The sequence below is a fragment of the Salmo salar genome, chromosome 19 (genome assembly GCF_965601325.2).
Source record: "Salmo salar chromosome 19, fSalSal1, whole genome shotgun sequence".
Taxonomy (NCBI): domain Eukaryota; kingdom Metazoa; phylum Chordata; class Actinopteri; order Salmoniformes; family Salmonidae; genus Salmo; species Salmo salar.
Window position 1 is genome coordinate 4,855,077 of NC_138309.1, and position 26,890 is coordinate 4,881,966.

The 26,890-nt window shown below is 41.8% G+C and overlaps 1 pseudogene; it reads right to left on the reverse strand.

Annotated features, from left to right (window-relative positions):
* Window positions 1-1,692: 1,692 nt before the first annotated feature.
* The window catches only part of LOC106578334 (ankyrin repeat and fibronectin type-III domain-containing protein 1-like), a 60,903-nt pseudogene continuing 35,705 nt past the window's right edge, over window positions 1,693-26,890 (reverse strand).

The window sequence follows — 26,890 nt, forward strand, 5'->3', positions numbered from 1 at the left end:
TGCTACATTGGATTTCCACCAAATCAACACGGAGATGAGTGCTTGACTAAAACCAAATCCTGCAGCCACTGTGCGCTCAAAGAGCTTACTAGTATCACGTCGAAGAGCAACTTGGCCATTCCTATTTCCATTGGAGTACTTACAGTACTGTAATGACTAATAGACCCCCAATGAGGTGACAAACACCTCTTACTGGTCAGATAACACAAAACACTGCACTGACTAACGGTTAGCACATGACAAGCATGGCACAGTTTTTGGAGGAATTCTGGAAGATGTACAACTGTCTCGAATCACAAAGAAACAAATGGGTAAAAAACTTTGCAGAAGTCAAGTATTGCTTCTCTTTCTTTTGTTCCTGTTTGGGTTTCGTAAAATATAAATACAAATCTGTTGTCTTTTCCTTTCTTATCGATAGCTGCGTTGGATGAGATGATTGTTTGTTCTATGACTCCACCACAGTATGGCAGGAGATGCCATGCACAAAGTATTTGTTCCTGCTCTCAGGATGAAAAAGAAACACCAGAAAGTAAGTGCCAGGATCCCAAAGAAATAGCATCCTCCTTTCTCCCATCCCTCCCTCCCTCTCCGCCTCCCTTCCTCCTTATTTCTATCCTTCTGTCTTATGTGTTCTCCTAGCTCTCTCCTTCCCAAAGTCAAAACAGTGGCCAACGAAGGCGAGTCTGACATAGTGACAAGCTGGCTGGTCAAATTGCCGGACAGATTCCAGATTTCTTCCCGAGAAAAAGGCTTGTCTGCCCGCATGTGGCTGCAGATGACGAAACCGTGGTGTTCTGGCAACGCAGGCGCCAAAATATGTTGCCGTCAATCATGCTTCATGCCAGAGCACCGTGGCATTAATTCATTGATCTTCTACACCATCACATTCCTTTTTGGGCTCCAACATTTAATGATGCAAATAATATAAAAATAACTGTTTTCCATTTGCTTTTGTCCATTTGGTGTCCAGATGAGGGTTGAGGAAGGAAGGGAAGTTTACATGGGATGGGAGGAGACCTCATGGAAACAGAGTATCACAGAAGCACTTCAGTTAACAAAATAATGAACAAATAAACAAACAAAATCATTTACTAGTCTCTGTACAGTAGTTGGTTGGGAAAAACAACCAAAGAGGAAAAGAGAGAGAAAGAGAGGGTGAAAAGGAAAGAAAGTTCCAGTGGAAGTTGGACAACAATTCATTATAACCTGACATCCTCAAGCCAAGTTCCCCATACCTTCACACTGGTTTCCTTGGGTAGCCTTGTTCGGTACTGTGGGTACACCCGTAACGTGGCGTTCCAGCTTTTCCTGTGGGTACCGTGGGAGTGGGCACCCGAGAGCCTCTGGGTGCCGTTGTCCTCTGACAGAGTGCGGGCAAGGGGGTTTGGCAGGCACTGCTCAGTAGGGCAGTAGCAGTCCACAGAGGAGGGTCGGTGCTAGCAGTGGGTGGAGGGAGGAGGATGGCGATGTTGAGGGTGAGTGGGCAGGATGACCACCAGAGGGAGAGGAGAAATCAAGACTACTGGTTCTCACACAGAAGGCCTGCCTCTTCTCCACAATCCTCAGTAGTTCGATCTGCCGGCTGAGTAGGATGAAGTCGCAGTCCCTTCGCCTCTCCCCCCGGGCCCCACTCCGCTCTGCTGTCATTCGTTTGGGGCTCCGAGGTCTGGAGAATGTCGGGGGTGGAGTCCCTCAGCTCCCCCATCCCTGAACCCTTTCCACCCCCTCCAGCACACTGTCGTGGGGGCTCTGGGCATGGCTGGTATTGTAGTCACTGTCGGTGGTAAGGAAGACCTCAGAGGAACCCTCTTTGTAGGAGAGACCGTGGAAGTCTACTGGGAGGGAGAAACAAAACACACATAATTATGTATTTTTAAGTCAACCACACACAAGCATTCCCATTTGGGTAAAATACACACAACAGCCATTCACCTTAAGATAACCCACACACAAACACTTATTTATTTTCTTGTAAAACGGACCCAACATCATAAGACCGTGTGGTCAGAACAATTATTTATCTTTGGGTCAACCACACAAAATCATTCCCTTTGAAGTAAAACACACACAACTATTCACTTTTGTAAAACCCACAAACAAACAATAATTGATTTTCTTGTAAAACAGACCCAACACCACAAGACCGTGTTATCAGAATGAAAAACTTGTGGCCCTATCCCTGTCTCACTAGAGTGCCTGCGGCTGGGTTCGGGGGAGGGCATAGGCAAGGGCAGGTAGTCTGGCTGGGAGGAGGTGGAGCGGGGCGTGTCAGGCACAACGTCACTGGAGAAGTCGATGATCCAGGCCAGGGAAAGGCCACCTGTGGGCTGCTTGTAGCGGGCATACTGTAGAGCATCTATGATCCACCGTGCCTCTGGTCACACCTCCTTCATTTGCTGTAGAAAGGGGAAACACACAGGAAAAATACATTATTTACTTTTAGTGCTCTTTGAAACATCATGTGCAATAATTGAACTCCAGGTGACCTGTAATCTATTAGCTCCTTGTGTGATAATATCTTAGCGCTTATATGGCTCTAGTTATCACTATTGAGCACCTGGAGACTAAATCCATATCAGGATATCAGGGTTATGGTTATCCTGTCTGGGTTGGGGGCAGTATTTTCACGGCTGGATGAAAAACGTACCCAATTTAAACAGGTTACTACTCTGGCCCAGAAACTAGAATGTGCATATTATTAGTAGATTTGGATAGAAAACACTCTGAAGTCTCTAAAACTGTTTGAATGGTGCCTGTGAGTATAACAGAACTCATATGGCAGGCAAAAACCTGAGAAAAATCCAAGCAGGAAGTGAAAAGTCTGAGAATTGTAGTTCTTCTTTTGATTCTCTATCGAAGCTACAGTGTCTGTGGGGTGACGTTGCACTTCCTAAGGCTTCCATTGGCTGTCTAAAGCCTTCAGAAAGTGGTTTGAGCATTTTCCTGTCACTGGGCAGATAATAGGAGCTCATTCACTGAGTGGTCTGCCTGGCAAAAAAGGGATTGGATATGCGCAGTCACGCGAGCACGCCGTTCCTTCTTTTTCTTCTTGAATGAATATGCTATTGTCCGGTTGGAATATTATCGCAATTTTACATTAAAAATACCATAAAGATTGATTTTAAACAGTGTTTGACATGCTTCTATATACGGTAATGGAACATTTTGAATTTTCGTCTCTCGTTCCGCGCTCGCGCGTTATGCCTTTGGATAAGTGACCTGTACGCACGAACAAAACAGAGGTATTTGTACATAAATATGGATTATTTCGAACAAAAACAACATTTCTTGTGGAAGTAGCAGTCCTGGGAGTGCATTCTGACGAAGATCAGCAAAGGTAAGAGAATATTTATAATACTAATTCTGAGTTTAGGTTGCCCCGAACTTGGCGGGTGTCTGAATAGCTCACCGTGATGGCTGAGCTATGTACTCAGAATATTGAAAAATGTGCTTTCTCCGTAAAGCTATTTTAAAATCTGACACAGTGGTTGCATCCAGGGGTAGTCTATCTATAATTCTTAAAATAATTGTTATATATTTTGTCAACGTTTATGATTAGTATTTTTGTAAATTGATGTGCACATTCACTGGACGTTTTGGTGGGAATACATTTTGTGAACATCACGCGCCAATGTAAAATGTTGTTTTTGGATATAAATATAAACTTTTTTCGAACAAAACATACATGTATTGTGTAACATAATGTCCTAGGAATGTCATCTAATGAAGATCGTCAAAGGTTAATGCTTCATTTAGCTGTGTTTTGGGTTTTATTGACACATGTCCTTGCTTGGAAAATGTCTGTGTGATTATTTTTGTCTATGTACTCTCCTAACATAATCTAATGATTTGCTTTCGCTGTAAAGCCTTTTTGAAATCTGACAATGTGGTTAGATTAACGAGAAGTTTATCTTTAAAATGGTGTAAAATAGTTATATGTTTGAGAAAGTTGAATTATGACATTTTGTTGTTTTTGAATTTGCCACCCTGATATTTCACTGGCTGTGTCCTGCTCGCTAGCGTCCCACTTAGCCCATAGAAGTTATATCAGCTAGGACTTCCATCTACCTGCATGTGCTCCTGGACCTGCTGATGTTTCTGCTTGGCAGCGTGGAGCTCCGTCTCGGAGAAGGCCTCCCTCAGGGTCTACTGGGACATGAGCAACTCCAGTTCCAGCAGGGCAGACACACGGCAGTACTGCCCTATAAAGCTGGGGCAGTAGGCATCAAAGTGAACTGTAGAAGGGACAGGATTTAAAAGCGTACAAAAAGACTAAATAACTCACAGATAAAAATACTAACACCTTTTCAGTATACTAGGCGTCTGTTACAAGTCACGACTTCACAGAAGAGCCATTTGAAAAATAAATAAAAAAATTCAGCAAAATGCATTTTTTGGCAGAAATGCCTTCTCAAATGTGTGAACTTTCATGTGCCTTAATTATAAACTTTTATGCCAACTGTAAATACGAATAAAGTTGTTAAATTACGAGCCTAGTTGGTTAACCAAAGAAAAAGTCAGAAACCTTCCCGCTAGCCATGATTGGCTGAGATAATGAGTGGGCTGGACATGCCGAGAGATTAGTTTCAGATTGGTCCGCGGTGTAGCATCTTGTGTCTATAAAATCAGCTGCTCGTTATGAGTAGATAAGCTTTTCTACTGCAGTTTTTTCGAAAGAAAGCAATGGAGAACTGCAAAAATGTTGCTACTGCTCTCAATAACATTGCTGCCCTGAATTTATCAGGCGCTATCGACAAAGGTCAGCGGGAAAAAGTTGTCATGGACTACTTTCTGGAGGACTGCTGACTCTCTCTGACTCTGAAAATGAATCAGACGATGAGGAAATCCCTGATTTAGGTTAAAAAAAAATAATTGAAGAAGACATTGTAGAGTCTTCTGATGACAGTGATGGGGAAGAAACGGCGATCAACAGTGTTCTTGTCACGAAAGAAGTTGACCAAGTTTTGAAATCAGTGGAACACAACGGGCCAAACAAACTAAACAGAAACGACACAGGAAGTCTTATTTAATAAAAGGGATTGCAGTCTGTCATGAAGCTTTCATCCATGTCTACGGGTAAGAATCTAGATAAAGTTTCAGATATTATATGTTTCTATTTTTGGTCAGAAAGTTGTTTTCATTGCAAGTTAAACCTTGCTGTTAGCCAGCTGGAGTTTGATGGCTGGCTTGCTAGCTAACATTGAACCTATTTGGCTAACTTTAGCTAGCTATGACAATCAGTTTGTATTGCTAGTAACGTTACTCTATGGATTGGGATTATAGTTATTTTTTTAGCTAGCTAGCTAACGTTAACATGACATGTCTAAACAAAAGACCCCAAGTTAAAGCTTGCTGTTAGCTAGCTAACGTTAGCTGAGGTTAGATGGCTGGCTTGCTAGCTAACATGAACTTGTGTGTGTAACTTTAGTGATATTTTCTCAGAATGCCAATTCACATTGCAAGTTATAGCCTAATGTTAGCTAGCTAACAAGCTAACATTGAACCTATTTGGTTAACTTTAGCTAGCTATGACAATCAGTTTGTATTGCTCATTATAGCTTGCAGTTAGCTAGCCAGCTGACGTGTATGAACTGTGTGTAGTGATGTTATCTCAGAATGCCATTTCGCATCTATTGTATAATAATTTTAAAATATTTGTATCTGGAATTTGTCTTTCAGTATCAGTAGAAAATGCCTGACTCTCCTCCACCAGTCATACAAGGAGAATGATCAAATGCCTCCCATCAAAAAGAGAGCTGGCCCAAGCAAGCAAAGGCAGCAACGCGGTCATCAACTACATGCACCATTTCTTCACCAACTACGGAGTTGGGGAAATACATGTGGACCTGAATTGTGATAACTGCAGTGGCCAAAACAAGAACAAGTTTGTGCTCTGGTATTGTACCTGGCGGACCATGCACAAGCTCCACCACAGTCTGGACCTTCACTTCCTGATCACAGGCCACACCAAGTTTGCCCCCGACTGGTGCTTCGGCCTCATAAAGCAGCGCTTCAGAAAGACCATTGTGAACACTTTGTCTGAGATTGCTGGTGTTGTGAAGGACAGCACTGTGTCAGGGGGTCAATAACCCACAGCTTGTTGGACTGGAGGATGGTACGGAAAGCTGGAAAGCTATGGCTGGCAACAACACCTGACTCCGTATTTCAGGCCACTGCCACAGTTCAAGCAGTACCAGCACTTCAGGTGAAAATCATTTTCATTGCATTGTATGAGGTTATTCTTCTTATCTAAACTTGGGAGGTGAATTGATGTTGTGCAGTGTTGTAATGTCTTCAGATTTTTGTTTTGGTTATTTCCTGTTTTACAGCTTCGATGCTCTGGAGCCTGGTATTGTTGTCGCCAAGGAGCGTTCAGACTGTCGGGACCAGGTTTCAACTGCTGCTCAACGCTGATATCCTTCCTCCCATAGATGGTCTGCCTGTACAAACACCACCTGGACTGGACACAGCTAGACAAACATATATTTTTGAGAAGATCAGGGACTTTGGCGACGAAGAGGCTATGGACATCACATGTCCTGCACCAAAGTCAAGGGCAGGACCGAAACAGGCTCTCTCCTAACACACACCATACTTTGCTGCTACTATTTATTTTATCCTGCTGCTCACCTACTTTACCCCTGATTGTTTGCATATAACTACCTCGTCTATCATTGATATCGTTATTGATATTGTTGTTGTACATACTGTATATTATTTTATTTATATTGACACTATCTATTTCTAATATTGTTACTATGCAAGTATCCATTTGACTGTAACATTTACACATTCTGTAGAGACCCATCCACTTAGCAAGACATTTTATATTGATATATAAAATGAATATTGATATGTGTGGCCGTAACATGATTTTGAGACATACTACAACAATATCATGTGGCCATATCAAGTGTCCACCACATAAATATATGGTGCATGCATCTATTTATGTAATATACATGTGCACCTCACTCAGGTTTCCACTCAGGATGCATGGCCTTAACTTATGTATGGAATACTATGTGATAAGTATGTGTGTAACAGCATATAAAGTATGCTTATGTATTGGTGTGAAGGCATTTGGGAAGTGATGTAAAGTACTAAAGTAAAAATACTTTAAAGTACTACTTAAGTATTTTGGGGGGTGCCTGTACATTACTTAACTATTTCTATTTTTGGCAACTTTTATTTCACTACATTCCAAAAGAAAATAATGTACTTTTTACTCCATACATTTTCCCTGACACCCAAAAGTACATTTTGACAGGAGAATCAAATTCACACACTTATCAAGAGAACAATCCCTGGTTATCCCAACTGCATCTGATCTGGCAGACTCACTAAACACAAATGCTTTGTTTGTAAATTATGTCTGAATGTTGGAGTGTGCCCCTGGCTGTCCGTCAATAAAAATAAATAAAAATAATTGTGCCTTCTGGTGTAATACAAGGAATTTGAAATGATTTATACTTCTAGTGAAGTATGACAATTTAGTACTTTTTCTACCACTGGATGTGGCTGGGGTTATAGCATTTCTTTCACATGACCCATCAATTTAGACAAGTGTGTCTGAGTAAGTGTAATATAATATTTGTAACATATTTTTAGCTGGACACTTTCTGTTTACCTGCATGGCCTTAACTTATGTATGGAGGCTACTACCACTTTTAGTCTTAATCTTTACTACACTATTCACTGTTTAGCACTTGACCTCACATGTGAATCCTTAAAGAGATGGGTGGGCTGGTTTAAGAGGGTGTGAACAATGCTGAATGGGTGTAGAAAAAGGAGAACGCTACAGTAGGTACCAAAACTTTCAAAGGCCCTTTGCTCAAAAGTCAGTTTACAAGTTTATCAACTTTCAAAACAGAATTACATTCCCATTGTTCCTCAAAAATGCAGTATGTGATATACCATTTTGTAGCTCTGAGTGTCTACTTTTACCCAATGTAAAAAAAAAAAAAATATATCAAATTTTGCCACATAAAACCAATTTGAGCCGGTTAGTCACAAATGCACTTTATGCAGTTGTTTCCTGTTCAGTGTACTTCAGATAAGTTTCACATAACTTTTTAATGACTTTTAATTGCTTTGGGTTTAGTGCACACTGTCACAACAGTCTCAAGCATTCATTTGGAGTCAACTGCACAAACCATTTTAAGTCACAATAGGCCAACTAATCTGAAGTCAATTGAATGTACATAGTTGAATAAATAACAGTAATGGGAAAAAAGAAGAAAATCACACTAGACAGAGCAGTACTGACCCTGCTCAAAGAACTGCAGAGGCAAGTTGAGAAAGCCTGATTGGGGGGGTAGGGGTTGTTCTGGCCGGGGGCCGTACACATGTTGTCTGAGGGGGGCAGCAGCAGCAGGAAGGACACCTTGTCCCCAAACTCCAACACCTCCTGGGCATAGATACGGAATTCCTGTGCCTGGAAGAGGGGGACAGCATACTGAGTCACAACTATGACATTATTGCCATGTAGTAGATGGATATACAGCATAGATGTTAGAAATGGATGGCTGGAAGGATGGTTGAAATGTATTACAACTACAGTACAACTACAGATTTTTACTGTGGTCATCTTTGGGTGTTTCTGACATTTTATAATTTTTTGAAAGGCTCAGGATCTACAATGCTTATCTAGTGATAATAAGCAATAATTGATGGATGGATGGATGCTGACCTGGCTGACGGGATTGTTCATGTGGGTCATGAGGTCCTTGGCAGCACTGTGTAAGTTCTATAGGAGGCGGTGTGGAGCGCTCTGGATATCCTGGTCCATCTCCAGAGACTCCTCCAAAGAACTGAGGGCCTGCAGCCACTGCCACTCCTCCCTGACATGCACACGCGCACACACACACACACATTTACATATATACAGTATTACAGACAATAGCTAGTATTTCAATAACAATACCGTAACATGAAACCAATAAATTCACTAATACCGGATACCGGATATCCAGGTACTTCACCGAGACACATTACAGTTGTTTCGTATCTTGGTGTGACAGAGGACGTTGGGCAGCTTTTGAGGCACCAGGGTTCTGATCTGGTCCATGGCGCTACACAGCTTCAGGTAGCCCAGGTACAGGCCTGGGGAGAGGAGCTTCCTGCTCCGTCTGTGGTAGGCCAGCTTCTCCTGAAATAATGACGGGAACCAGATGGGGAAGACATGAGACTGGGATTGCCTTTGATAATGTATATTTTAATGTCATTTATTTAGATATTTACATTTTACATTACATTACATTTTAGTCATTTAGCAGACGCTCTTATCAGAGCGACTTACAAATTGGTGCATTCACCTATAATATCCAGTGGAACAACCACTTTACAATAGTGCATCTAAATCTTTTAAGGGGGGGGGGTTAGAAGGATTACCTTATCCTATCCCAGGTATTCCTTGAAGAGGTGGGGTTTCAGGTGTCTCCGGAAGGTGGTGATTGACTCCGCTGTCCTGGCGTCGTGAGGGAGCTTGTTCCACCATTGGGGTGCCAGAGCAGCGAACAGTTTTGACTGGGCTGAGCGGGAACTGTGCTTCCTCAGAGGTAGGGAGGCGAGCAGGCCAGAGGTGGATGAACGGAGTGCCCTTGTTTGGGTGTAGGGCCTGATCAGAGCCTGAAGGTACGGAGGTGCCGTTCCCCTCACAGCTCCGTAGGCAAGCACCATGGTCTTGTAGCGGATGCGAGCTTCGACTGGAAGCCAGTGGAGAGAGCGGAGGAGCGGGGTGACGTGAGAGAACTTGGGAAGGTTGAACACCAGACGGGCTGCGGCGTTCTGGATGAGTTGTAGGGGTTTAATGGCACAGGCAGGGAGCCCAGCCAACAGCGAGTTGCAGTAATCCAGACGGGAGATGACAAGTGCCTGGATTAGGACCTGCGCCGCTTCCTGTGTGAGGCAGGGTCGTACTCTGCGAATGTTGTAGAGCATGAACCTACAGGATCGGGTCACCGCCTTGATGTTGGTGGAGAACGACAGGGTGTTGTCCAGGGTCACGCCAAGGCTCTTAGCACTCTGGGAGGAGGACACAAGGGAGTTGTCAACCGTGATGGCGGTTATATTGTTGTTGCTTTGAGGGCTTTGAGGATCGGGTTGCTCCAGTCTATGGTATTTGGGGGTTTTAAGTTCATATTAAATAATAACCATATAATGCATTTTATTTTTGTTCAATTATATAATTTGTTCATATTTGGAATCATAAACTATATTTATCCTGTATCCAATACATCAATGGAGTTGATCGTGACCGCCAGAACTGAAGCTCCAGCCATTGTTTTTGGAATAAAAACCCCAAACCAACATGCAGCGCAAACAAAACAACATCAGATTGGCTGGTATTAGGTTCACCAGAAACAAAAATGTACTCTAATTCATATTCAGAGAGCATTGGTAGTGACAAGCTCAATGTTCATTGGATTTTTTGATTTCTAGATTTTTTTGTGTTTGACATTTTACTGCATTGTTAGGAGCTAGTAAAGTGAGCATTTCGCTGCAACATCTGCTAAACTGTGTACGCGACCACTGAACTTTTATTTGATTAGCCTTTCTGGATATGTACAGTATGGCCTATTGCAATGAACATTGGCCAGCGCACTAGCACAAGGTAATCTCTATCTCTTGTTAAACAATCAAACCATGGTAAAATCACCCGCACAGCTGATCTCAATTGCCTCTATCATTGGCCACCGATTTACCGGTCCCTAAAGTAAATGCTCGGGGGAACTTTTAGTTCTGATTGCTGCCAATTTTTTCAAGACAATTTCAAACTCTGGTGGGTATTATCATCGGAACAAATGAATCTTGCTTTTTTAGCAGACTAAGGGCAATTTATCTATTTGACAATAATTCCGTACAACTAAAATAAAGTATTTTTTACTTGTTTACTATCTAAAGTGCCAATTTACCCGACACCTTTTCGTTTCCAATTCATGTAATCCATTAATTACAACTTGTCTTTAACCTTTTCACATGTGAGTTCCAAATATCTCTAACGGTGAGTTTTTTTATGCACGTGATGTCAAAATGCATTCACTGTTCCTAAATGTGATTGTTAAGAAACAGGACAGTTCATCTACGCTGTCCTCAAACCAAGGCACGCTGTCCTCAAATCAAGGTATGCTGCCTGCTAATTATCTATAGACTATGTTTCAACTTGTCAATTTTAAATTATTTTCTAACAAGTTTTATTTTCTAACAACAGTTTTAATTGAGGTGTTCTGCCTCATTAATTCACATAAGAAGTAGCCCATTTCAAATCAAATCAAATTTGTCACATACACATATTTAGCAGATTGCTATTGTGGGTGTAGTGAAATTTATGTTTGAGGCTTTACTGAGCCGGGGAAAAGCTTCACTCTTCAACGAGACCCCAATCACTTCCTCAGTGTTTCCCCAGATCAAGTATGAAGACATTGTGCATCTCTAGTCAGAACCGGCCTTGTACAAACTTTTCCCCCAGCACATTTTCTCCCTGGCACCTGCATTGCCTTCATTGTTTTCCTTACAAATTGGACTTTGGACATGTATGCATTCCTATCAAAGTAATTGGCTTATTTTCTGTATATTGTGTTGTCGTTTCTACTGTAGCACACAGTATGTATTTTTTTTATTTTACCTGTATTTAAATAGGCAAGTCAGTTAAGAACATATTCTTATTTACAATGATGGCCTATCCCGGCCAAACCTTCCCTTTCCCCAAACCCAGAAGACGCTGAGCTAATTATGAACCTGTAGACTGCTGCACCACTCGGGAGCCATGGATCATAATGTATTTATTTTATTCACGTTTTCAAGTCCTGGTGACAAATCATGCATTCCGATTCTAGCATAGATTGACTCTTCCGTGACAACCAGAATGCATTGTAGGATGTCAACAAACATGGTGCCACACATAGCCAGCATTAGCTTAGCATTAGCTCATCATAATCAGTACAACCTTCGCAAAGTCGGAGCTCTAGAAAGAGGCCCGAGTTCCCAAGTTGGTATTCCGAGTTGGATGACCGTAAAAAAAAAAAAATCCCAGTCGGAGCTAGTTTTTATCTGAGTTCCCAGTTGTCTTGAACACACTGAAGTCGGAGATTTCCGAGTTCCCAGTTGTTTTGAACACGGCATCAGATTGTAACGTTGGTATGTTAGGGTTGCCAGCTGAGACGCCCCTTTCAGCTGAGACGCCCCTTTATTTAGTGTATAAACTTCTCCTGTGTTTGCACCCCATTTATTGATAAATCCCCCATCATTTCCTGCATCATATGCCCCTACAATACCTTTCCCCATTTCTACCCCAATGGACTTTAATACCCCCCACAAACCCCCATAAAATGGTTTCATACCTGTTTAGCTTTCACGCTACGGTTAGGCTAGGCAGTAGGCTTGTATTTGGTGTGATGATCTGTGAGGTGATAACATTTCATTTTCTTTGTGAAAAACTGTAAACGACTTGTCAAGTCATATGCTTCGGTTCTTGTTTTCACTGTAACAAGTACATTGAAGATTTGTTATATGCTGACAAGTGGCACACTAAGTAAATATTTTTCAGAAAATGGGCGCAGCCATCTTTGATTTTGTTTATTTGCGTTTTATAGTGAAAAGCATTCTGGTATTAGGGAGTTTTCGCCAAGTCAAACATAACAAACATGGCAAAACAATATTGCATTTCTTCCTTATGTTCACCAGAGATGTGGTACATTGTAAACAAGTCTAGCTGTTAACCTCTTATGGCTAGGGGGCAGTATTTTCACGGCTGGATAAAAAACGTACCCGATTTAATCTGGTTACTAATCCTACCCAGTAACTAGAATATGCATATACTTATTATATATGGATAGAAAACACCCTAAAGTTTCTAAAACTGTTTGAATGGTGTCTGTGAGTATAACAGAACTCAAATGGCAGGTCAAAACCTGAGAGATTCCTTTACAGGAAGTGGCCTGTCTGACCATTTCTGGAACTTCTTTGCCATCTCTATCTTTTACTAAGGATCTCTGCTCTAACGTGACACTTCCTACGTCGTCCATAGGCGCTCAGAGCCCGGGAAAAACCTGAATGTCGTCATCCCAGCCCCAGACTGAAACACATTATCGCCTTTCTCAAGTGGCCGATCAAGGGACTCTGGGCTTAGGCGCGTGACCTGGCCGCCCCCGTCTTTGTGATTTTTTCCTCTGTTTGCCGAAAAGGAGATTCCCGGTCGGAATATTATCGCTTTTCTACGAGAAAAATGGCATAAAAATTGATTTTAAACAGCTGTTGACATGCTTCGAAGTACGGTAATGGAATATTTAGAATTTTTTTGTCACGAATTGCGCCATGCGCACGACCCTTCTTTACCATTTCGGATAGTGTCTGGAACGCACGAACAAAACGCCGCTATTCGGATATAACGATGGATTATTTGGGACCAAACCAACATTTGTTATTGAAGTAGCAGTCCTGGGAGTGCATTCTGACGAAGACAACAAAGGTAATGAAACTTTTGTAATAGTAAATCGGAGTTTGATCAGGGCTAAACTTGGTCGGTGTCTAAATGGCTAGCCGTGATGGCTGGGCTATCTACTGAGAATATTGCAAAATGTGCTTTCACCGAAAAGCTATTTTAAAATTGGACATATCGAGTGCATAGAGGAGTTCTGTATCTATAATTCTTAAAATAATTGTTATGTTTTTTGTGAACGTTTATCGTGAGTAATTTAGTAAATTCACCGGATGTTTGCGGGGGGTATGCTAGTTCTGAACGTCACATGCTAATGTAAAAAGCTGGTTTTTGATATAAATATGAACTTGATTGAACAAAACATGCATGCATTGTATAACATAATGTCCTAGGGTTGTCATCTGATGAAGATCATCAAAGGTTAGTGCTGCATTTAGCTGTGGTTTTGTTTTTTGTGACATTATATGCTAGCTTGAAAAATGGGTGTCTGATTATTTCTGGCTTGGTACTCTGCTGACATAATCTAATGTTTTGCTTTCGCTGTAAAGCCTTTTTGAAATCGGACAGTGTGGTTAGATAAAGGAGAGTCTTGTCTTTAAAATGCTGTGAAATAGTCATATGTTTGAAAAATTTAAGTTTTTGTATTTTTGAGGAATTTGTAATTCGCGCCACGCCTATCATTGGATATTGGAGCAGGTGTTCCGATAGCGGAACGTCTAGATGTAAGATGTTAAACTGCTAACTTATGTTTTCATTTGTCAGCCCAACCTGTTATTTAGACTGGTTTTGTCACACCCTGATCTGTTTCACCTCTCTTGTGCTTGTCTCCAACCCCTCCAGTTTTCGGCCATTTTCCCCATTATCCCCTGTGCATTTATACATGTGTTTTCTGTTTGTCTGTTGCCAGGTTGTCCTGTCTCATCAAGCCTACCAGCGTCTTTTTCCGTACTTCTGTTCTTTTTAGTCCCTGTTTTCTAGTTCTTCCGGTTTTGAACATTCTGCCTGCCCTGACCCTGAGCCTGCCTGCCATTCTGTACCTTACGGACTCTGCCCTGGATTCCTGACCTCTGCCTGCCCTTGACCTGTTGTTCGCCTGCCCCCTGTTTTGTAAATAAACTTCTGTGATTCGAACTGTCTGCATCTAGGTCTTATCCTGAGTTCTGATAGGTTTATGGAATGAGTTTAGCTGTGGATGTGTTCCGCGTGATGTTTGGATGATGAAGTTCGCATTTATCTTTTACAATAAAAGGGGAAATTGAGGAACAAAGTTGTGAAGACCTTTATTTCCCATCAGTACAAAACATTGTTTAGATGCTTTTCAGAAAACAATGCTGTTAAGATGCGTTTGTTGCATCATATGTTCTGTTGTTACTGTTCCAATCACATATTTGTGATCGTCCGCTGCAGGGACCCCTCAACAACGATCACAAATACGTGATCGTACACGTCAAAGGGTTAAAAAGAAAGTTGTCTTTAAAAATAATGGTAATGTCTTATCAAGATCGGGGGGAGTTATATTATCTCTAAATATTTTTTTTATCAAATGTAATCTAATAAAGCTATTTCAAATAGCACATATTATATTATTTTGCCATTTGAGGTGAAACATTTAAATGAAATATAGGCTTACTACTTATATATTCTTATTATACTTTAAGTATTTTTACATTCACCAGCCTTATGGTTTCCAATACACCTGTCAATATTTCCTTGAGGGCGGGAGTAGAGAACCTAGTTACTGCTGTCTGGTAGCATAATCACTTGACATGGTAACAGCAAGAGATAAACTGATGCTGTTTTATTCTTGTGTGTTTTTGGTTGCAATCACATTTGTTTAAACATTCAGATCCAGTGTTGACCTGCAGGTGCGCGTTAAATTCTGCTCGTCCGTTGCAATTGACCCAATATGTCTGAAAGACTCCAATCTTCTAATTACTCTCATTTAAATGAATGGTATTTCAGGGAATTTGAGCATAAGAGATTACGGGAGCTGTTTTGTTGGCATGGGTCCATTGTCTAGCATTTACATGTCTGCTGTGACTGTGAGTCAACTGGACTAGCTTGATAGACTACTTAGATACAAGTGACCAGTAGGTATGACAGGTAGGGTATTGCCATGTGTGTTTACAATGAAAATAATCACATGCAAAGTGGTGAAGGGTAAATGTAGGGAACAGTTTAAACATCGCTATTTTGGTTTGGCATGAATGGAGCCTTATCCTCTGTGTATGCTGAAATGCAGTTACTGTAAGTACTGGCAGGAATACAAATAGCTACAATGCATATTTTGTATTATTATCCTCAGATTCAAACTCGATCCAAATTCAATCCAATGAGCTATAAAAAATGATTCCATTATAGGGCCGGGGGATTATGCAATGTTTAAGGAAAAGGGTGTCAGTGTCGCTAATGCTACAGTGTTAAGCTACAAACACCAGTGATTGTAATGGGTTGGGACCTACATGGAGGGTGATGAGCAGCATGTCCAAGGCCGTGGGTTCCTTGGGGGACGATATTGGACTTGTGTTGGAGCTGGAGCTTACACAGCTGGGTCCACTTGGGACATGCGTTCATGTCCCTCAGCAACACCAGCAGGGCGTTGCAATAATTATCTTTGATTGGCTCAAAATAAACCTGATCCAGGTCCCGAGTTCCCAGCATGCCCTGCAAAAACATCCCCAAAAAGACACTTTCAAAGACACCTTACTTTTGATGGTTTTGACCAGAATCTGATGGTCCCAATTAACATTTGATGGTTCTGACCAATTTTAATCAATATTTAATGGTGTTGGCTAAGAGTTGTTTGTTTCGATGAAGATTGGATGGTTTTGACCACGTTATCAGTCGTAACCAGTCATAAACAACCATGAGTGTTTCTAAGGCGTTATTAAGGTGTTATGTCATGTTTATAACAGTATTGATGTGTAAGGAAGAACCTGGAGCTGGGAGATGGCCTGCAGCATCTTGAGGCGTGTCTGGAGGGTGCATGAGCAGAAGGACTGAGAGGGGCTGAGACACTGCTGCAGCCATGGAATCTCCTCCCATAGGTAGGACACCTGGGGATGGAGGATACACAATCACTTTCTTTTACGCTACAGAAATGACCAGTTATTAGAAAGTAAAGGGTGAAATGGTAATCGCACAGTAATAACTAATACTTGTTTATTTCTCCAGGACTCATTAAATCAAGCACCACTGGGTACCATTAGGTATCAGGTTCATAGCATGTTAGACATTTTGTTGAATTATTTTAAGTACTGCTAGTACCAGAAGGTACTAAATGTAAATACCAGTGGAAACTGTCAAATGTGAAACGTGAGGAATGGAACTAGTGCGTTTGTTACCTTAGTGAAGACTAGGAAGTCTTGCATCAGTGAGCTGGAGTAGGAGTCCTCTATCTCTACGATGGGGATCTGTTCCTTAGGCGTCACCAGGACGTTGTCGTCTTGGAAGAATATAGATGTCAAGTAGAGCCCTCTGGAAAACCATAGAGACAAAGCAGTCACTTAGTTTTGAACAATTGTCAAAAGTCGCTAATTCAAGACAGCACAGTAGTGGCCTTGAACTATTAATTCTAACAATCGCCTATAGGTAAAATGACATATGAGATTATATTTTGTGGCATTTCTAGCATTTATTGGTGTCAAAACAAATTATCTCATGAAAGTGAAGATGGATGAAGGGAGGAGATACAATACTTTTATCACCTCGCTAGATCATAAAGGAACAATTGTCCAGACAGAGGTTAAGGTTACGAATTCCCGGTTTATTAACCCAACTCAACACAGACTACTATTTGGCCGTAGCCCACGCCAAATCAATTAAGGATACCCATATAAAACAACCGTGACCATCTCTTATTAAGACCAGACGTAAGAGAGAGAACAATGGCTAAACATGGTCTTAAATTTGCGATGCTCCACCCCCCGCCACTCCACCAACCACCAGGATGCCCGGCACAAGAACATTCCAGGCATTCGCATGGTTGGCAGATAGCAGGTTGACTGGCATGTCGAAACCCGCGAACACTGGGTAGTGGTAAGTACAGTGAGAGAAAAGTATTTGATCCCCTGCTGATTTTGTACGTTTGCCCACTGACAAAGAAATGATCAGTCTATAATTTTAATGGTAGGTTTATTTGAACAGTGAGAGACAGAATAACAACAATAAGTATTTGACCCTTCTGCAAAACATGACTTAGTACTTGGTGACAAAACCCTTGTTGGCAATCACAGAGGTCAGACGTTTCTTGTAGTTGGCCACCAGGTTTGCACACATCTCAGGAGGGATTTTGTCCCACTCCTCTTTGCAGATCTTCATTAAGTCATTAAGGTTTCGAGGCTGACGTTTGGCAACTCGAACCTTCAGCTCCCTCCACAGATTTTCTATGGGATTAAGGTTTGGAGACTGGCTAGGCCACTCCAGGACCTTAATGTGCTTCTTCTTGAGCCACTCCTTTGTTGCCTTGGCCGTGTGTTTTGGGTGATTGTCATGCTGGAATACCCATCCACGACCCATTTTCAATGCCCTGGCTGAGGGAAGGAGGTTCTCACCCAAGATTTGACAGTACATGGTCCCGTCCATCGTCCCTTTGATGCAGTGAAGTTGTCCCCTTAGCAGAAAAACACCACCAAAGCATAATGTTTCCACCTCCATGTTTGACGGTGGGGATGGTAATCTTGGGGTCATAGGCAGCATTCCTCCTCCAAACACGGCGAGTTGAGTTCATGCCAATGAGCTCCATTTTGGTCTCATCTGACCACAACACTTTCACCCAGTTGTCCTCTGAATCATTCAGATGTTCATTGGCAAACTTCAGACGGGCATGTATATGTGCTTTCTTGAGCAGGGGGACCTTGCAGGCGCTGCAGGATTTCAGTCCTTCACGGCGTAGTGTGTTACCAATTGTTTTCTTGGTGACTATGGTCCCAGCTGCCTTGAGATCATTGACAAGATCCTCCCGTGTAGTTCTGGGCTGATTCCTCACCGTTCTCATGACCATTGCAACTCCACGAGGTGAGATCTTGCATGGAGCCCCAGGCCGAGGGAGATTGACAGTTCTTTTGTGTTTCTTCAATTTGCGAATAATCGCACCACCTGTTGTCACCTTCTCACCAAGCTGCTTGGCGATGGTCTTGTAGCCCATTCCAGCCTTGTGTAGGTCTACAATCTTGTCCCTGACATCCTTAGAGAGCTCTTTGGTCTTGGCCATGGTGGAGAGTTTGGAATCTGATTGATTGATTGCTTCTGTGGACAGGTGTCTTTTATACAGGTAACAAACTGAGATTAGGAGCACTCCCTTTAAGAGTGTGCTCCTAATCTCAGTTTGTTACCTGTATAAAAGACACCTGGGAGCCAGAAATCTTTCTGATTGAGAGGGGGTCAAATAATTATTTCCCTCATTAAAATGCAAATCAATTTATAACATTTTTGACATGCGTTTTTCTGGATTTTTTTGTTGTTATTCTGTCTCTCACTGTTCAAATAAACCTACCATTAAAATTATAGACTGATGATTTCTTTGTCAGTGGGCAAACGTACAAAATCAGCAGGGGATCAAATACTTTTTTCCCTCACTGCACAACACAACCAACGGACAGCATAACACATAACACACAGCTGTCTGTGTGGGTCGCAATACATAGAGGTGTAAAGGGAGACCAGAAAAGCGGTTATGTACCATTTCAAGCTTTTGACAAATTTGCTTTTTGGCTGGAATAGGTGGCGCAGGCATTTGAATACAGTGTTTCCTTACATGTGGAGGGGCTTTGCACTGCTCTGGAAGGACAAGACATTCAAGACAATGATTCATAGAATTACCAAGCCAAAGACACAGTAACAATGTACAGTAAGAATCTGTTTTCCTCGGTGCATCAGTGTTAGGAATGGAATCCTGTGTCCCACAACTTAGGTGTATGTAGTGTGGTGGAATGTGTTGTTCTATTCAGGTTTAGTTGACAGTCACTCACACTCTGCTGCAGATTATAGGGCCAGAGGGAACCAGTCATTCCCAAAGGGGGGCTGGATGTGTGAGTGTGTGTGTTTTTTTTTGTTTTATTATCCTTGTGGGGCCCAGAAGTGGGACATTTAAAAAAAAAAGGCTATTTTAGGCTTAGGGGTTAGGGTTAAATTAGGGTTAGGGTTAGGTTTAAGGGTTAGGAGTTAGGATTAGGTTTAGGGTTATTGGGTTTGGGGTTAAGGTTAGCATTAGGATTAAGGTTAGGATTAGGATTAGGCTAGGGCCATTTAAGTCAATAAATGCCCTATTCAGGAGAAATGAACAAATTTTCTTTTCATGAGATGAGTCAAGGTGGAATAACAAGAAAACGAGCTGCAGCTCAACTCGCCCCCCCACTAAACCCCCCGTTTTCTTACCGCCCTGACACTGAGTAAGACAGACAGGTATAGCCGTCCGCTGGGGTGCCCGTGTTAGTCAGGGCCCCTTTCACAGTTTAATTAATAGTGTTTGGAGAAGGGGTGCCGGCAGGGCGGGGGGTGGGAGGGTGGTAGCAGACAGCAGTTCTGGAGGCCTGTTGAGGGACCGGGCAGCAGCTAGTCAGTGTTAATTTATACCCCTTAAACTAGCGTCAAGCCTCCGTCTCTACAAGAACAACAAACATGACCCGGTACAGACGATCTCAGCTACCGTGCATGAACTTGTGCTGCATACTCTGGAAAAGCCTGGCCAGGGGACTGAATGCTGACTATTATATAGATTATTACTGATGACTGTATGTCATGTTGCATTATATCATTATGCTATATGTGTATATAGTATACACTGCTACCCCCCTGATTACTATACATGACGTTACATTATGTCATTACACTGTGTATATAGTATAATTATACACAGTATACTATATATGCACATACTGTACAACTACTACAATTACTATGGCATATGACATATACAGTATCATTGCACTATATACACTATATAGTAGAATTATACATAGTACACTATATATACAGTATATGCATATATTATCTCCAACCATTACGCTATTGGGCTAAGCTGACTGACTGAAACTGGATTCACAAACAACAGTGAAAATGTTCTATGTGATCTGGCCTTGACATTCATGGAGCCAATTTACTGTAAGTTGTATTTTAGAAAGAAATGCAAACCTGGGAGCCAGCTAATGGTGAAGCATTGAACAATATCTCCAAGATATACTTGGCATTTAATATGCTCCTACTCCAAGTGAGAGACCCATTATTCATTTCAGGAGAATGGCTGTCTCATGAAAAGATGGTGGCTCATTTCAGTGTGGCACACAGTGTGACTCACGTTTCCCCTAACCACAAATCTAGAATCAGATTAATATAGCCCCACTCTAACCTTAACATCTAGCAGGATTCATAAAGGTCTGATCCTATATCAGTGATTACAGATTACTTCTACCTAACCTCTATGTGTTGAGGTGAAAGGGAAGAGAAGATAGGGAGAACGTTTATACCGTGGTACACACAGTGAAGGTGTGCCTCTTTAATGTGTCCCAGTAGCTGGTCTAGCGCCTCCTTCTGGCCCCGCTGGTGAGGTGCGCAACCATTAATCTCCCTCCATCCTGACTATACATACACAAACAATACAATTAACAATAAATAAAAATGTAGATGAAGGTGTCAATATTTCAGGTGCCACCTACAACCATTGTGCCCTTGAGCAAGGCACTTAATCAAATTAATTAAGCAAGTGCCAGTCAAAAGTTTGGACACACCTACTCATTCAAGGATGTTTCTATATTTTGACTATTTTCTACAATGTAGAATAATAGTGACGACATCACAACTATGAAATAACACATATGGAATCAGTTAAGAACTCAGTCTTATTTACAAGGACAGCCTACTCCGTCCTCTCTGTTGGGGAATTGAACCCCGGTCTCCCGTGTGTCTGCAATATGGTAGACTGTCAAATGCTTCTCAAAGATGCCCTCTGGTGTTCAAACTAGCAATAGCTTAGCTAAGCTAAGAATGATGGGAATAATCAAGTCAATAAACGTTGGGTAGTTAGATAGCCTATAGTTAATATACTGGCAAGTTTGATGTATAACTACTAATGTTAGGTAGGTAGCTAACATACCGATACATACTGCTGTAATGATATGCTATGTGGATCGTAAGGACAGCGTAGCTAACAAATTGTCAGCCAACATAACATAAGGTAACTTATTTGAAAGTCATTACTTTCAGCCAACATAGCGTGTAAGGTGCAAGCTACCGCGAGGACGCACTCTATCGACTCTGCGGCTTGAGCATGCTTTTGGTGCACAGTCAATAGCGTGCTGGACTTCGGGCAAGAAGGTTGAGGGTTTGAAACCTGCACCCTGCTTGTTTCATTTGAAGTCGTGCACAATTATCAGTTTATTATTTGGTTTATATTGCCCATTCATTGTCAGTTAGAGACAGTAGTGCATTGGGACCCAAAAGCATAATCAGTGCTCTAACTCCTCCTTGGTTGTTAAGGCAAATCTGGTCTGTGATAGGACGGGGGGTTTTCCACACCTAGATCGGCTATTAGACTATTCTTTAGTAAAGGTTGAATAGTCTATTGTTCAGCTATTAGCCCCCCTCCCCAACTTGCAACAAATGGATGTATTTTTGTTGAGAGCAAAACTTTTTTATTTTCAAGTCCAAAATAATTTTTCTGAAAGCAACTTTTTTCTTTCTGTCATGTTGGTAACAATGATTCGGGAGACAGGCGCAGGAATGCGTAATAGGGTTTTTTTTCTTTCCAAATTATGGAGTGCCGTGTAAAGGCACGGGGATGAAGACCAAACAAACACGTAACAAAACACAGAGTTGAAACCCAAACAAAAGAGCGAGGAGTACCTCGAATAAATAACACAAGCGCACAATGATTATCAGACGGGACGAGACCAGTAATCATCTGTGCATTCCACAAGGGCACGAAAGCCCAAAACACACAGCACAGGTACTCACATGACCAACGGACATAGTAACAATAATCGACCCCACCATGGTGAACAAAGGGCACATATATACAAATACAATCAGTGGGAATAGGGGCCAGGTGTGCTCAATGAAAGTTCCAGGGGGATCCGTGACATTTTCAATCAAAAATAATTGTTCTGAAAGCTAAAACGAGGCTTCAGAGTAAAAAATAATTTTTGCAATCAAATATTTTGTAATAGAGCACAAAACTTTATGCATTTTATTCCCAAAAATATTTATAGAACAAAAAATGTATTTGAAAACAAAACTCCAATTTAATTTCGCTATCAACCACCCTCCATTTTGGCCATTTTTTGAGTGTCAGTTTGGCTACAACCAATACTGCCTTTCTTTCCGACACAAAGGAAGTCATAGAGGACACCTACGAAGAAGGACTGTGATGGCATCTCAGGTAAGCAGCACCGGGCGTTCTTCCGTCCAACTTCTACATAGCTAGTAGTTAGCGCCTACGATTCAGTGTCGGTTCATAACATTCTACTATATTACATAGATACATACATACCGTAGAATGATTAATCATGCAATTATTATTCTCAAGCTATCCAAAAACATTTAGCTACGAACACCTGTTCTCACCATTTTCAGTTGAATTCATCTAACTTTCTTTCATGGCAACTCATAAGCAGGCCATGTCCTATTTGTTTCATAGTCGATATATAATCATATTACATGACAGTGTAACGTTTAGCTTTTTTTTACAAAAGGATGAAAGAACACAATATGTCTGTCAGGGAATGCTATTCTGATATGTCAAATTTCAAATCAAATCAAATTTATTTTTATATAGCCCTTCGTACATCAGCTGATATTCTCAAAGTGCTGTACAGAAACCCAGCCTAAAACCCCAAACAGCAAGCAAAGCATGTGAAAGAAGCACGGTGGCTAGGAAAAACTCCCTAGGAAAAACTCCCTAGAAAGGCCAAAAACCTAGGAAGAAACCTAGAGAGGAACCAGGCTATGAGGGGTGGCCAGTCCTCTTCTGGCTGTGCAGGGTGGATATTATAACAGAACATGGTCAAAATGTTAAAATGTTAAAATGTTCATAAATGACCAGCATGGTCAAATAATAATAATCATAGTAGTTGTCGAGGGTGCAACAAGCACGTCCGGTGAACAGGTCAGGGTTCCATAGCCGCAGGCAGAACAGTTGAAACTGGAGCAGCAGCACGGCCAGGTGGACTGGGGACAGCAAGGAGTCATCATACCAGGTAGTCCTGAGGCATGGTCCTAGGGCTCAGGTCCTCCGAGAGAAAGACAGAAAGAGAGAAAGAGAGAATTAGAGAGAGCATATTTAAATACACACAGGACACCGGATAAGACAAGAGAAATACTCCAGATGTAACAGACTGACCCTAGCCCCCCGACACATAAACTACTGCAGCATAAATACTGGAGGCTGAGACAGGAGGGATCAGAAGACACTGTGGCCCCATCCGATGATACCCCCGGACAGGGCCAAACAGGCAGGATATAACCCCACCCACTTTGCCAAAGCACAGCCCCCACACCACTAGAGGGATGTCTCCAACCACCAACTTACCGTCCTAAGACAAGGCCGAGTATAGCCCACAACAATCTCCGCCATGGCACAACCCAGACAGGAAGACCACGTCAGTGACTCAACCCACTCAAGTGACGCACCCCTCCCATGGACGGCATGGAAGAACACCAGTAGGCCAGTGACTCAGCCTCTGTAAAAGGGTTAGAGGCAGAGAATCCCAGTGGAAAGAGGGGAACCGGCAAGGCAGAGACAGCAAGGGCGGTTCGTTGCTCCAGCCTTTCCGTTCACCTTCACACTCCTGGGCCAGACTATACTTAATCATAGGACCTACTGAAGAGATAAGTCTTCAGTAAAGACTTAAAGGTTGAGACTGAGTCTGCGTCTCTCACATTGGTAGGCAGACCATTCCATAAAAATGGAGCTCTATAGGAGAAAGCCCTACCTCCAGCCGTTTGCTTAGAAATTCTAGGGACAATTAGGAGGCCTGCGTCTTGTGACCGTAGCGTACGTGTAGGTATGTACGGCAGGACCAAATCGGAAAGATAGGTAGGAGCAAGCCCATGTAATGCTTTTTAGGTTAGCAGTAAAACCTTGAAATCAGCCCTTGCCTTAACAGGAAGCCAGTGTAGGGAGGCTAACACTGGAGTAATATGATCAAATTTTTTGGTTCTAGTCAGGATTCTAGCAGCCGTATTTAGCACTAACTGAAGTTTATTTAGTGCTTTATCCGGGTAGCCGGAAAGTAGAGCATTGCAGTAGTCCAGCCTAGAAGTAACAAAAGCATGGATTAATTTTTCTGCGTCATTTTTGGACAGAACATTTCTGATTTTTGCAATGTTACGTAGATGGAAAAAAGCTGTCCTTGAAACAGTCTTGATATGTTCTTCAAAAGAGAGATCAGGGTCCAGAGTAACGCCGAGGTCCTTCACAGTTTTATTTGAGACGACTGTACAACCATCCAGATTAATTGTCAGATTCAACAGAAGATCTCTTTGTTTCTTGGGACCTAGAACAAGCATCTCCGTTTTGTCCGAGTTTAAAAGTAGAAAGTTTGCAGCCATCCACTTCTTTATGTCTGAAACACAGGCTTCTAGCGAGGGCAATTTTGGGGCTTCACCATGTTTCATTGAAATGTACAGCTGTGTGTCGTCCGCATAGCAGTGAAATTTAACATTATGTTTTCGAATGACATCCCCAAGAGGTAAAATATATAGTGAAAACAATAGTGGTCCTAAAACGGAACCTTGAGGAACACCGAAATTTACAATTGATTTGTCAGAGGACAAACCATTCACAGAGACAAACTGATATCTTTCCGACAGATAAGATCTAAACCAGGCCAGAACTTGTCCATGTAGACCAATTTGGGTTTCCAATCTCTCCAAAAGAATGTGGTGATCGATGGTATCAAAAGCGGCACTAAGATCTAGGAGCACGAGGACAGATGCAGAGCCTCGGTCTGACGTCATTAAAAGGTCATTTACCACCTTCACAAGTGCAGTCTCAGTGCTATGATGGGGTCTAAAACCAGACTGAAGCGTTTCGTATACATTGTTTGTCTTCAGGAAGGCAGTCAGTTGCTGTGCAACAGCTTTTTCTAAAATTTTGGAGAGGAATGGAAGATTCGATATAGGCCGATAGTTTTTTATAATTTCTGGATCAAGATTCGGCTTTTTCAAGAGAGGCTTTATTACTGCCACTTTTAGTGAGCTTGGTACACATCCGGTGGATAGAGAGCCGTTTATTATGTTCAACATAGGAGGGCCAAGCACAGGAAGCAGCTCTTTCAGTAGTTTAGTTGGAATAGGGTCCAGTATGCAGCTTGAGGGTTTGGAGGCCATGATTATTTTCATCATTGCGTCAAGAGATATAGTACTAAAACACTTTAGTATCTCCCTTGATCCTAGGTCCTGGCAGAGTTGTGCAGACTCAGGACAATGGAGCTTTGGAGGAATACCCAGATTTAAAGAGGAGTCTGTAATTTGCTTTCTAATGATCATGATCTTTTCCTCAAAGAAGTTCATAAATTTATTACTGCTGAAGTGAAAGCCATCCTCCATTTGCGAAGGCTGCTTTTTAGTTAGCTTTGCGACAGTATCAAAAAGAAATGTCAGATGAAGAGTTAGACCAGAAAGTCAGCGCCATTAATTAAGGCAAGGATGCCCCATGTGGGCTTTAGAATGGTCAAAGGAAGTCTCCAAACAATGGGCATTGTGTACAATGGAGAAGAGTTAGGGAGTCTTTGCAGCGTGTAGATGGTGCAGGTATCATTGCCAGAATGATCCAGCTTCGTTCCATTGTTCTGTAAAAACATCCTGCACCTCTGTCTCTAATCCACATTGATACAAATCATTAATTGATAAGGTACTAAGATGTATAATGTCTCCATCAAATCTAAGAAGTTATTTTAACTTTTTAATTCTTACTTAAGCGTAGAAAAATGTTCACTGACATATGAAATTGGAGTTGTTCTTCATCAACTGGTAATACATAAATAATGAAGCAGGTCAATAGGTTAAACATTTCACTTTTAATTTCAATGCTTTTTTCAAGATACAACAGGTAAGTATATTATTTTGTATACATATTGCATATTTCCCATCACCTAATGAACAACCACAAGACCAGTCTGGTGTTACCTTTTTAGGGTATAGGGGGCAGTATTTTCGATTTCGGATGAAAAGCGTGCCCAGAGTAAACTGACTAATACTCGGGCCCAGAGTCAAATATTTGCATATTATTAGTAGATTTGGATAGAAAACACTCTGAAGTTTCTAAAACTGTTTGAATGATGTCTGTGAGTATAACAGAACTCATATGGCAGGCAAAAACCTGAGAAAAATCCAACCAGGAAGTGTGGAAATCCCGCGAGTGCGCCGTTCCTTCTTTTTCTCCTGGAATGAATACGCTATTGTCCGGTTGGAATATTAGCGATGTTTTATGTTAAAAATACCCTAAGGTTTGATTGT